We start from the raw sequence: 12,503 nt of genomic DNA, 5'->3' as shown, positions 1-12,503 counted from the left end.
GCACATCCATCCTTTGCCTTACCAGTGGAGGTCAGAGAGTGATTTAGACGCTGAATCTGTAAAAAAATAAAAAAAATAAAAAAGAAGCTGAATCTGTGTGTGTCAGTTCCTGAGGTTTTGTTGGCATCTACTGGCTTTTGCACTAGATAAGCTTTATCAGCCTTCTCAGCTTTAAACCATTAAGATACTAAGTATTATAAAGGATGTGCTTGTATTAAAATTGCTAAGAGTTCTACCAAGACAGACCATCCAATCGTCTTTATTTTTATCTTTGGTTTTTATAGTATATAATACTGCTCATTTGTTCTTACATGCGATTAGGATGGTATTTGAGCACATTTTCTGATATCATTTTGTGATACTCTATTGCTTATGCAAGGAAAAACGGACACGACAAAATTACACTGCTTTTCAGGTGGCTTAGATGCATGTCTTCTAACATAGAGTCTGTGTACAATATAATCTGAACAGAATCATGGTATCTTCCTTCCTTTCCAAGAAATCCCTGTTCACTTATCTTTATTTATGTACCAATAGAGAGCAAACTGCAGCTTTCCTTTACATTTCCTTTCATTTTCTCTGTTCACCTAACCTTTCAACAACCCTTTTGAATTCAATAGAGCATGTAATTATTGCACCATATAGAAACAGTTGGGGGAAACAAATGGCATAGTGCAAAAAGGTGTAATTTATGGTAGCAAGTCATCCAGAAAAATGTGGAAGGAATGTTCAACTTATTTTAAATATCTTAATACCATTGCCTTTTTTCTTTCAGTTGTGCACATTAAATTCTTCATGTGACACGTGAAAAATTATTAAACACAAGCTTATATAAAAATCCAGCAGAAGTTGCTATAAAAATTAAAATGTTCCAATTTAAATGACAATAGGAAACCAGCAGGGTTTAAGGCATTTCTTTTCTTGGTTCAAATATGTGACTGTAACTAGAGTCTAGACATTTTCGTTTGTCAGCAGCTCAAAAAGCTTCTTATGTTCTTCAATCTTAGAAAGATACAAAGGTGAGATTCTGGCCTCATAGCGCAGCAGCGTGAAGTAAGAGCGTGTGCGTGCATCAGTGTTGTGGTTGGATGGAAGTACAGCCGACACGTTGATGTTGATTTTATGAGAAAATCTGATTTATAGAGCATGGGACTGTAGCAAAGTGAAAATAATGCTCTCACATAGTAATATTACAGCCTACATAGGTGTGTATATATGTGTACGCTTTGTAAATCTATAAATAGCATGCTAGCATTTAATTTGGGAGTTAGGACTTTCAAAATCAGAAATATAGTACACGGGGAAGTATTATTTCAAAGTGTTTACTTCATTATTTGGTTTCTGTGAAATCCCAGTGCTCAACTATGGATTTGACATGTGTTTTAGCTCAGGTCCTCTCAACACTGGATTCAATAAAATAATCTGGGGAAAAAAATCCCAATGCCAAGACCCCATCTCTGGAGATTCTCATTTAATTGGTCGGGAAGTGGGGCTGGGCATTGCTGATTTTTAGCAGCTCCCTTGATGAATCTAATGTGCAGTCAGGGTTGACAGCTACTGCTTCTGCCCTGTGTCGATGAGCAGTCGGTGGGGGTATCTAACATCCCCCATGTGGTGAGCCTGTGTTCCTGGAGGTCTTCCTGCCACGGTGACCGCGGAGACCTAGAGCTGCTGATGTCTGCAGAAGGGTCCCGTCTCTATGTTCAGGCAGAAAGACCCAGGATGGGCAGTGCAATGGGAAATACCTCAGGAAGGACTGTGTTTTAGGTGATGCATACAAGATTACAAGCTTAGGTGGAGTCAGGCCTTGAACCCAGTCTTCTGTAGTGAGAGGGTCGAATGTGAGTCTCTGGAGTCAGACTGCAGGCCTGGCTATGTTGGCCTCTGCGTTAGCTGGCTGGTGCAGTGGTGATGCATGTGTCATTTATTCGTCAGCCTGGTAAAGACTTTGGAACTCCTCACTTTTGAGCCGGTTATATTTGGGGAAGAAAAATATGGCACCAACCACAGTCTTACATGACAGGTCTTAGTTACTTAACCTCTTTTGGCCAAAGTTTTCCTTTTTTTTTTTTTTTTTTTTTAAATTTTATTTATTTATTTATTCATGAGAGACACAGAAAGAGAGGTAGAAACACAGTCAGGGGGAGAAGCAGGCTCCCCGCGGGAAGCCTGATGAGGGACTCAATCCCAGGACCCCAGGGTCATGCCCTGAGCCGAGGGCAGATGCCGAACCCCTGAGCCACCCGGGCATCCCTGGGTTTCAGTGTTCTTACGTCTCAGACGGGTGTCCTGTTGGGCATGAAGATCTGGATTTGCTCTCTGCAGTTGCATGGACTTGATTTAGGTTTCAGACAGACTGGAGTTTGAATTCTGGCTCCATCTCTGGACTTTGTGCCCCTATGTATCCTCTATGAACGAGAGTTATTTGGCCTATTAATGTGATGGTGTAATAGTACCTACCTCAAGAAGTGGTTGCGAGTTGGCGTACGTAGAGTGCTTTGTGCTGCCAGGCACACATGGGTGTGTACACACTGTAATATCAGGCACTTCACATCCCTGGGAAGACATGTGTATGTTTCCAAATGTCTGGAGTATTTAAATATTTACATGCTAACATTCAGAAGTGTGCGTGTGTTTAATACAGAGGGAGCGTGTGCATGCAGTTGGGAGGAGGCAGAGGGGATCTTAAACCGGCTTCATGTGGGGCTCGATGCGGGGCTCGATCTCACCACCCTGAAATGAAGACCTGAACCAAAATCAAGAGTCGGATGCCTAACTGACTGAGCCACCCAGGCACCCTCCCCCTCCTTTTTTTTAGACCTTTGAAAGGATGTAGTGTCCCTGATGAGATTGATGCTCTTGACTCGATGGGTTAGGCAACGACGGTCCCTTAGATGGTCAAGAAGTGCCTTGATGAAGACTTGGTGCAGCTGATACAGAAATGCCTCCTCATGCGCAGCCAGGAAGCTGCTGCCTTGTGAAAGCAAAATAAATGTTATCGTGTATTAGCTCAGGAGCAAAGGAACATAATTTTTAATGAATGACGCTTCTCTCTTTAAGCTACTTTAAAGTCATTTGTCACCATCTATGCTCAGAAAACAGCGAACATTCTCACAGAACATGCATGCACATCTTTTGTTGCCAGCTCTTCCCACCCCTGCCTTCAGCGGGAACCCACGCTGTGAACCATACGATGAAGTGTGAGGAATGTTAAGGCTGGGGGAACATGAAGGGGTGGGTGGGTGGGTGTGGGAGTCCCTGTGTGTAACTGCCTTCTAAAATTAAAGATAAATTGTTTCTTAATTACCTGCTATTTCGGAATTAATGTGCATTCCTCTCTCCCACTACTTTGGATGATCAAGGGCTGATCAGACACAGTTATTTTAGGGTATTTTTCCTCTGCTCTGTAACACCTGATATTTAGAAACCGAATCCCCTTCTAGCTCTCCTTTATTTTTCCTGTGTTCATATCAGTGCTCCCCAGGACTTCGTTTGAACAATTCAGCCTTGTCAGAGGAGAATCATGCTCTCCCCGTATTGTACTTAATTGTGCGCCCTGTTGCTTCTAAGCCATGCACTTTATGTACCTTGTGCACTTGTCAGCAGCGGCATTCCTTTTCATAGTCCCACTAGGTAAGAATGACACCTTATAACCTCGCTTTCTCTCCTTTCTCTTCTTTGTTAGGTAAAAACAAAAGGGGTATTTTGATTTATAAGTGGCAGTCTAGCTTGGCTCTCACCTTCAGGATATCCTTGCACAGGGAAGAAGACGAATGTTTTCTGCTCTATGAACAGCCTATAGAGAATTTGCTTCGCATGTTCTTGAACTTCCTACCCCTTGCTTTGGGTCCCTCCCACGCCATGGAAAGAGAGAGCTGTGGAGAATGTGGATTCTTGGAAATTCTCTGCTGAAGCCAGATGTCTTGCCTCCAGCAGCGGTATATTTGGGGGACGTTAGGTTGCTTGCCTTTTATACAGTTGTGTCAAGGTAATAATTCATGTTGTCTGATCAAACAGTTGGCAGGGCTTGGCTGTCAGGCCAATCTTTTAGAATTTTGCATTGGTAATTTCTGAATGAAATAAAGGCTGCAAATTATATTCAGTCCCGGGAACTTGACCCTGGGCATAAAATTAGAAAATTGGGAATGGTTTGTTAGTTGGATAAGTTTAGTTTTGCAGTCAGCTGATGCTTCATTTTATCTATCATCTATCATCTATCTATCATCTATCAATCATCTATCATCTATCACCTATCTATCATCTATCATCTATCATCCATCTATTTATCTATCATTTATCTATCATCTATCTATCTATCTATCTATCTATCTATCTATCTATCTATCATCTCTCTATCCATCCATCCATGTATCATCTATGTGTCTGTCTATACCTGTCTTTTTACCATCACTTTTTTGAAGGTGATAACTTTTTATACAATGAAGTGCATCAATGGCAGGTAGAGTTCATTGACATATGTATATATTCAGGTTTAACCACCACCCTAACAAAGTTATGGAACATTTCTGTTATGCCTGATTTTTCCTTATGCCCCTTTCAAGGTGATAAGAACAGCCCATCACAGACTGTCATTCTTAAATGAAGACACATCATCAAAACTCAGTTGTAACTGTGCGGCTAAGACTGACTTTAACAAAACCAACACTCAATATAATTACTTTATTGTAAGTAGAAACATGCAGGCACTAAAGGAGTTGCTTCTCTTGACTGGCAGCTCAGAGGAGGGGAGGAAAGGGTGGAAGTGAGTGGATGTTAGGGCGCAGCGTATCTACTGCAGTTAGCTAAGGATGCTCAGGCCTCGGCTTTCTGCTTTAGCAGAAGGAAGGACAAGATGCAGTGAAGGACAAGATGATCTAAAAGGAAAAGTGTCACATGTAGTAGAGGTCAGAGAGCCTTGCTGAATTGTTATTCAATAAGTGCAAGATTGGTAATTGTTATTCAACAAATGCAGGTTTGGTGCAGAGACCAAAGGCAGCTGCCAGGGAGGCTAGAGATGTTAAAGGTATGTATAGAGTACACTGGCCAAAGGATTAGCTCTTTATTAAATCAAAAAAATTATGCCTGGGCACGGCGAAGGAGGGACTTCATAGTGTTTAACATTGTGGGTGGGAGGGGTGAGACCAAGGCAAGGAGGCTGGTGATCCCAATTAAACAGAGCTTATCTTTGATGAGATAGGTCTGAGTTCTTCACCCGCCACATGTCTGTGGGTGTTTGATACCGTTCAGACAGCTCAATTATAGGATTTTGATGCCTTTAGTGACTCAATCAATCATCTGTAGTAAGGTTCAGGTTGTTTGCGTGCTGCAGTGTGCTGGTGAAGACGGCAGTGAGTTCTTTCACTGTAAGAATGGTGGGATTGCAGCGGGGGAAACACTAAAGCTATTTCGGATTTAAACTGCCTGCATACCATTGGGTCACAAAAAATAGCTTGGAAGACGGAGTAAGATAGACGTCTCAGTTTTACCCAAATGCCAGCCCTTATTTGTTTTTCTATTTATGCAACATTATTCAAATAGAAGTGACATGCAACTTGGTCCAAAGACATCAAACAAGTAAGACTTCTCTGGAGAGTGGATTCAGAGCAGTTAAAGTGGGGAGGAGAGTGCAGTGGATGCTATGACCGAATTTTGCGTCCAAGTTCAGAATAATTGTCCAAAGTTAGAGGATTCTAGGAAAGCCAGAGTATCGTATCGTGCAGAGTCCCCAGCAGTAGTGGCGCATTGGTGTTTTTGCCATCCTGACAAGAAAAGTGCTGGCGGTGTGTTGATGCTATGGGCTCTCTACCGATGCCTGAATTTCCCTTTGAGATTGGATTTCACTAGAAGTCAGTCCGTTGGGGTTTTTGGTGTTCCTCTGATCGTCCTCAGAAATGGAGTGAGCTGTTCCTTTTACGTGTTCTGAAATACCCTTTATCCTTAACACATGGCAGCTTATTACTTTTTAAATAAGATATAAATACTTCTTAAGTATGTATGTACTTTTCAAACACATACTTGAATTACCAACTGTTTGTTGTTTTTTTTTTTTAAATTGTGTGTTTGATGGTCATATTCCTCTTATGAATAGGCCTGTTATTTCATTTTTAGTACATGCTAATTCTCCTAAGACTACAGCCCTCATTTCCCTGGAGACAACTAAAAAAAACCCCAATTTATCAGGATCAGAATATTGTACAACTTGAGAAATTTCAGTTATGATTTTTTTCCCCAACTAAAGTATGTTTCAATTAAGCAAAACAAAACAAAACATGCAGACTTCCTTTCTCTAAATCATGTTTTGAATATAGTCTCTTCTCTCCCCCCAACCTATGGAAAGACTAGTTTTCTTCTCTGTCAATTTTCTCTGTTTTCATATTTTACATATGGTTGGATAACAAGACTCTAACTTTCCATTTTATAGCTAAAGACCTTGACCTGTTGGTTCTAATAAAGAGTTATGAATCATGCCCTGATAAAATGACCCCATTCCCCCCCCCCCCCAGTAAATTCCCTTGGTGGGTGATAAAACAGTGGATTAAAGCAGACACATTTGGTCTCTGTTAAAGCTATTTACAGTGATTTCTCTGCGACAAGCATTATATTTTAGGGCAACCAGATGCTCCTCTTTCAGGGTCTGTCTTGTTACGCATTCTCTCAGTATCCTGGGGAAATCATTGGGGGCCAGCAAATTATCTTCTCTCTGCTAGTACAGTTATATAACTTAGCTCCATCCAGGAGGAGCTGTGAATATAGAGAGGGGAAAAACAAAAAAACAAAAAAACAAAAAAAAACAAAAAACAAAAAAACAACCCAAAACAAAAAAGCAACCACAGAATGGGAAAAGCCACCTTGAAAAAAAAGAAAAAAGAAAAAGATCACTTAACGAAATCCCATTTATACCGTTTGCTTTCTCTTTGTCCGTATGCTTCGCTTCCTGTAGAGGGGGACTTCAGAGGCAGCCAGCAGCTGTCCCAGGACATTAGTGATACTCGCTCTCTGCGGTGTTCCTGAAAGAGTGCAAACTGCCCGAGCCACCTCATGGCTCAGGGAAACCCGAGTGGGGTGTCCTCAGAGCGTTAGGCTTAATGCTTCTACGGCTACCTGGCTGAAGAAGACGTTGCTGAAGACCTGCGTATTTATGTACATATTTGGAAGATTTGGATGACTTATTATAGATCATAGTTTTTCAGTTGGCTGGTTGGTGTTGTGTCACCTCTTGAAAGCTTCAGCATCTTCCATCTTTGTCTCTGCCCCAGGTGTTCTGCTTTTTTTTTCTTTTGACCAATAATAAGAATAATAGCACTAATGATATTGTTAGAACTGTAGTCTGCTTTTCTTCCTAAAGCATCGATGAGTGCTTCCATGTAAGCCTTCGGGAATGTGGAGGAGTTTGTTTTTATTCCTGCAGGGGAGTTCCCCGCGAGCTCAGGGAGGCTGTAGATTGGGCCTTCTCCTCCTCAGCCCTGCAGGACTCTGCTGCCTCTGTGCTACAAGCGAATCACACAGTGCGGCCAGCTGGAGAAAACAACACCCCTAGAGCAGACTATCAGATTTCATAGAGGCAAGGTACTTTTCTTCTGTTTCAAGAAAATAACTTCCTTTTAGCAGTGAGAGGGCAATGGGTGCTGAGGACTATATGGTAGCTTTCTTCTCACCAGCTCTGAGAAGTCCAGTCTATGGGAGCAGATTTGAAAGAGAAAAACTGTTTGCTTCTTCAGGGAAGAAATCAGTGTGAAAATTGGATGATGCTCTACCCTAAAGCCATTTGGTATCCCTAGCACAATGCGTGGCAAAAAGTTGGCATTCAAATATTTGCTGAACTAAAATTTCTGTGTTAAAAATATCTGTGATCTGGAAAAAGAAAAATAGCATTTGAGATACTCGGTCCCAATAATGGTTATTGTAGGAATAAGACAACATAATTAATGTCAATGCATGCACTTACATTCGGAATGTTTTTGTATAGTTTGTGGAGATTTCACATTTAATCCTTTTATGATTGGATAAAATTCCCTTGTTCTATATTTTGACCTTTGACTCTTTCCATTGTTTACTTTGGAACTGGCTCTCAGGATCTAAGTTTCCTATATGTAAACATGCCATTTAAAAATTATTTTAGAAGCCTTGATATTATCTTTCAGAATTTAATTTTCTGAACTGAAGTCTGCTTTTGGCAAAAAAGAAAGAATAGGATTGTCTATGTACAGTTGAGGCATAATTCAGACAAGGTTGTTATATCAATCAAATTAAATTTAGAGAAATAGAGACCAGTCCAAACATCTAATGTGATAGAAAAATAACTCCCGAGTTTGGTGAGATCTGACACTCCGAAAATTAAATTCAGTTTGATTCAATTTTATTTAATTCAACTAATGAAACATTGCTTTAAACTTTGCACCAGACATTGTGCTAAGTGATAGTGGTTTAGGTACAATTTGTACCCTTCAGTAGCTCACAGACTGGTGGGAGGATAAGTGTTTCCACTAGAATCTGTCCTCTACGAGAGCAGAATTTCGTTCTACTCATCTGTGCATCCCTAGTGTCTAGAATAGCTTTTGGCACATAGTTGGTATCAGTCTGCTCAGGCTGCTATAAAAAAAATAGCACAAACTGGGTCACTTCAACAACAGAAATTGATTCTCACATTTCTGGAGGCTGGAAAGTCCAAGATCAAGATGCCAGCAGATTCAGTGTCTGGTGAGGGCTCGCTTCCTGGTTTGAAGACAGCTGCCTTCTCTCTGTGTACTCACATGGTCTTTCCTTGGTGCGTGCTCTTGAAGAGAGAAAGCGAGCTCTTATGGGGCCTCCACCCTCATGACATCATTTCAACCCAATCTCCTTCCAAAGGCCCCACCTCCAAATACCAAGTTAGGACTTCAGTGTATGAATTTTGAGGGGACGCAGTCAATCCCTAACAGTAGGTGCTTGATGAATAACTTTTGAATATAAAAGAATGGATGCATGGTTATGTTGAAGGAAGATTCTGATTATTATGTGCTTGTATGAGAAATGGTCAGCAGTAGGAGAATTGGGTGCACTTCTTTCCGATCCTCATCGTCATCTATAGAAGGTCACGAACAGTGCCATACTTTTCAAATTCTAGATTACAACCTGGCATATTTGTGTTGATTCTGATGTAAACTTCACATCACCTAGTGTTGTCTCAGGCCATCTTCCTGTATGGGACAAAGCATAAATTAGTGATTTCTTTAAGATGGGTAAGTGTCTGGGAATTCTTTTGCAAACACTGAATTCCCAGTTCTTTGTCTCAGGAAAAGGAAGACGAGTCCACCTTATGGAAGCTAGTATATAGCAAAAATGGTCTAGAAACTCTGGATCAATAGTAACCTGACAGGTTGCAAAAACCAAGCTTCTCCCAAAACCTTAAAAATCAAATAAGAGGTGGTTAATCAAGAAAATAAGCTAAAGAGTCATAAAAAAAGAGGCATGATAACTTACACAGTTTATTTAAACGTACTTTAAAACCTGCGTACAAAGGGGCACCGGGGTGGCTCAGCAGTTAAGTGTCTGCCTTCAGCTCAGGTCATGATCTCAGGGTCCTGGAATTGAGCCCCATGGCAGGTTCCCTGCTCAGCAGGAGGTCTGCTTCTCCCTCTGCACCCTCCCCCCCGCACACTCTCTCTCTCTCAAATAAATAAAAAAAGTCGCAAGAAACCATGCATACACATATTCATTCTTCAATATTTTGATAGGGGAGTTGGAGCATTCTCTAAGTACTGTTCTGACTGAGATAAATAACCGTTTTTCTTTCTTAAATAAACCGTGTCTGTAATGCATCTTCCATGATTTCCTGTGTCTTTAGATTGAGAACTTAAATATAATTGGAAGGCATTCTGAGAACAGAATCTTTCTATACTTCTATGGTTTTCTGCAGTTTTGCTTATAAAGCTCCCAATTCCTCACCAATATACTTCTATTAAATCCTTTCAAAACAAATTCATTTTATATTAGTGTTTCACTGGTGTCTCTCAATATTTTATTAAATTATGGAATTGCAGTAACAAGTACAATTGTCACAAACTAGTTTCAGAACAAACTCAACTGATTGCTGATAAAATTACAACTCCATGGGTGGTAGCAGAAATGCATTCTGCCAAGCAGTCAGTTAGCTGCTAGTGGGAAAAAGGTTTAGTAGGTTTAGCACAAGATTTGAGTGGCCTGCAAAACTGTGTTACTAGCAGTTATCCACACTGGGTGATAAGAAACAGCATGCAAGGTCTTTATTGAGTGAAGATGTGTAGCTCATACTTTTAATATAATTTTAAAGGAATTTCAAGAAAATATAAAAAACGGCACTTATGCTTGCTTGACAGCTCAAGAGGGATTTATTTGTGCCAAGAGAAACAGAATAGTATAAAGATTCCTGATTTGGAATTGGAAAACCCATATCCACGTCTCAGCTGTCACTCATAGCTGGATCGGCATGGGCTGCAGTTGGGTCATCTCTGTGTGCTCAGCTGGACATCTGAAAGTTGTCCCGTGAATAAAGACGCTTTGGTCAGAGCTCTCCCTTACTAACAGTAGACATTGACTCTTGAGTGATAAAGTAGAAAAAGAGTTTATGGAAAAACAGGTTTTTAAAAATTATTATTTATTTGTTCATGAGACACACAGGCAGAGGGAGAAGCAGGCTTCATGTGGGGAGCCTGACGTGACCCGGGGATGGTGCTGGTGGTGGGGACCCGGGGTCATGCCCTGGGCTGAAGGCGGCGCTAAACTGCTGAGCCACCTGGGCTGCCACAAAAAAGAGTTTATCACAAAAGGATGTGGGACAAAATACAGGATCCTTGGGAAGGCTGCAGTGCCAAGATGGGCAAATCTACCAAAATCAACATCTGAAGTTGTGCACCAGAACAGGTCTTCAGCTGCCACCAAGACATGGATGCAAACGTCTGTGACTTCTGAACCAGGGTATTGCTTCTATCAACCACAGCCAGTGCTGACACCACTGCCGTCAAAGACTCGCCCTCACAGCCACGGCTCCCTGCTGCCACGTGTCGGTGTGCACGCACGCACGTGCATGGGAGAGAGTGGGGCTGCTGGGGAGAGTGAGCGAGGACTGTCTCTTCCTATTAAGCCCTAGATCCTGAGTCCAGTCCAGTGTGGATGGGTTTCTTCTTGGTTGGTTACTAGCTTGAGCCTAGTCATAAATAACACAAAGGCAACATGTACCTGGTGTTTTTAGTGTCCATAGCAAGCTCTTCAGATACAAATGAATCCAACAGAGAGAAAGCTTGGGTTCTGAGCTGAGGAAGTGAAGGTCACACATCCACCTGGGCACAGAGGAGCTGTGCTGGAGACACCATCTAGAGCGAGAGGCCCAAAAGATGCAGGCCTAAGTGAGTGGCAAGTGTCCAGGAAGGAGGGTCAAAGGGACTTCTGTTGTTCTTTGAGGAGGCAAGCCGCTGAGCCCGGGAAGCTGGAGGGAGTGGTGATGGTGGTGGTGGTGGTGGTGGTGGTGGTGATGGTGGTGATGGTGGTGGTGGTGGTGGTGGTGGTGATGGTGGTGGTGATGGTGGTGGTGGTGGTGGTGATGGTGGTGGTGGTGATGGTGGTGGTGGTGGTGATGGTGGTGGTGGTGGTGATGGTGGTGGTGGTGATGGTGGTGGTGGTGGTGGTGGTGGTGGTGGTGGTGATGGTGATGGTGATGGCTATGGCTTGCACATGCGGTTTGGCCGTCGTTCTTGAGCTGACGAGGACTGAGGTGGGTGTCCAGGCCTTCACTGGCACGTCCCACGCGATGACTGAGGACCCCCGTGTGCCTGCTGGAGAGGGAGCGGGACGAGGATGCATCCCTACCGGGGTCAGGGAGCTGTGCTGCGGGGCGGTGGTTTCCCAGTTTTAGTGGGACTCGGGCAGCTGGGATCAACCGGGCAAACTGAGGGGGCATGGTTTGAAGGGAGCCAAGCAGCTGTGCCCAGCGGCGCTTGGTCCCCTGATACCCTGAGGCCTCCGTGGAGCATGGCTCAGCCCCCTCGGGCCCGGGCCCTGTGTGGGGCTTCCAAGGTGGGGGCTCCCGCAGCCAGAGGGCCTGTGGGGGGCCGTGGGGTTCGCACAGGCCGGGAGCCAGGCGCTGGCCTCGGGAAGCAGAGCAGCCGGAGAGGACTCTTGTAGTGAGGCATCGGACAGATGGCCCTTGCGCTGGGGCCCCCCGGACCGTGGAAGCGCTGCCAGCGCAGGGTGGTGGGCAGGCAAGGCCCCGGGGGCGATGCCCCTCTGCCCGGGGCCTGTAGTCGCCAGTTCAAGGCTCACATGACACCCGCCGGTGTCAGCCGCACCGGCCTGCGTGCCCCGTGGCTTCTTTTGCCTTGTTTGGGCACACGGCGAGAGGAGCGCGGGTGATCCAGGAGTTCTGGTGAAGTCCAGTCCGAGACTCTCCCAGAGAGAGAGGAGCCGTTTGCCCTGGGCCCGGGCAACTCTTGTAGTGACACGAGGAAGTCCACCCCCTGCCTTTCTACGTGATGCCATCGACGGTGATTCTA

General features: G+C 43.6%; 1 pseudogene; it reads right to left on the bottom strand.

The window, feature by feature from the left end:
- LOC112926893 (large ribosomal subunit protein uL10-like) overlaps positions 1-12,489 on the bottom strand; it is a 51,543-nt pseudogene extending 39,054 nt beyond the window's left edge.
- Positions 12,490-12,503: the final 14 nt, after the last annotated feature.

This window comes from Vulpes vulpes, chromosome 5 (assembly GCF_048418805.1).
Source record: "Vulpes vulpes isolate BD-2025 chromosome 5, VulVul3, whole genome shotgun sequence".
Taxonomy (NCBI): Eukaryota; Metazoa; Chordata; class Mammalia; order Carnivora; family Canidae; genus Vulpes; species Vulpes vulpes.
This window is presented reverse-complemented; position numbering and strand designations above follow the sequence as displayed.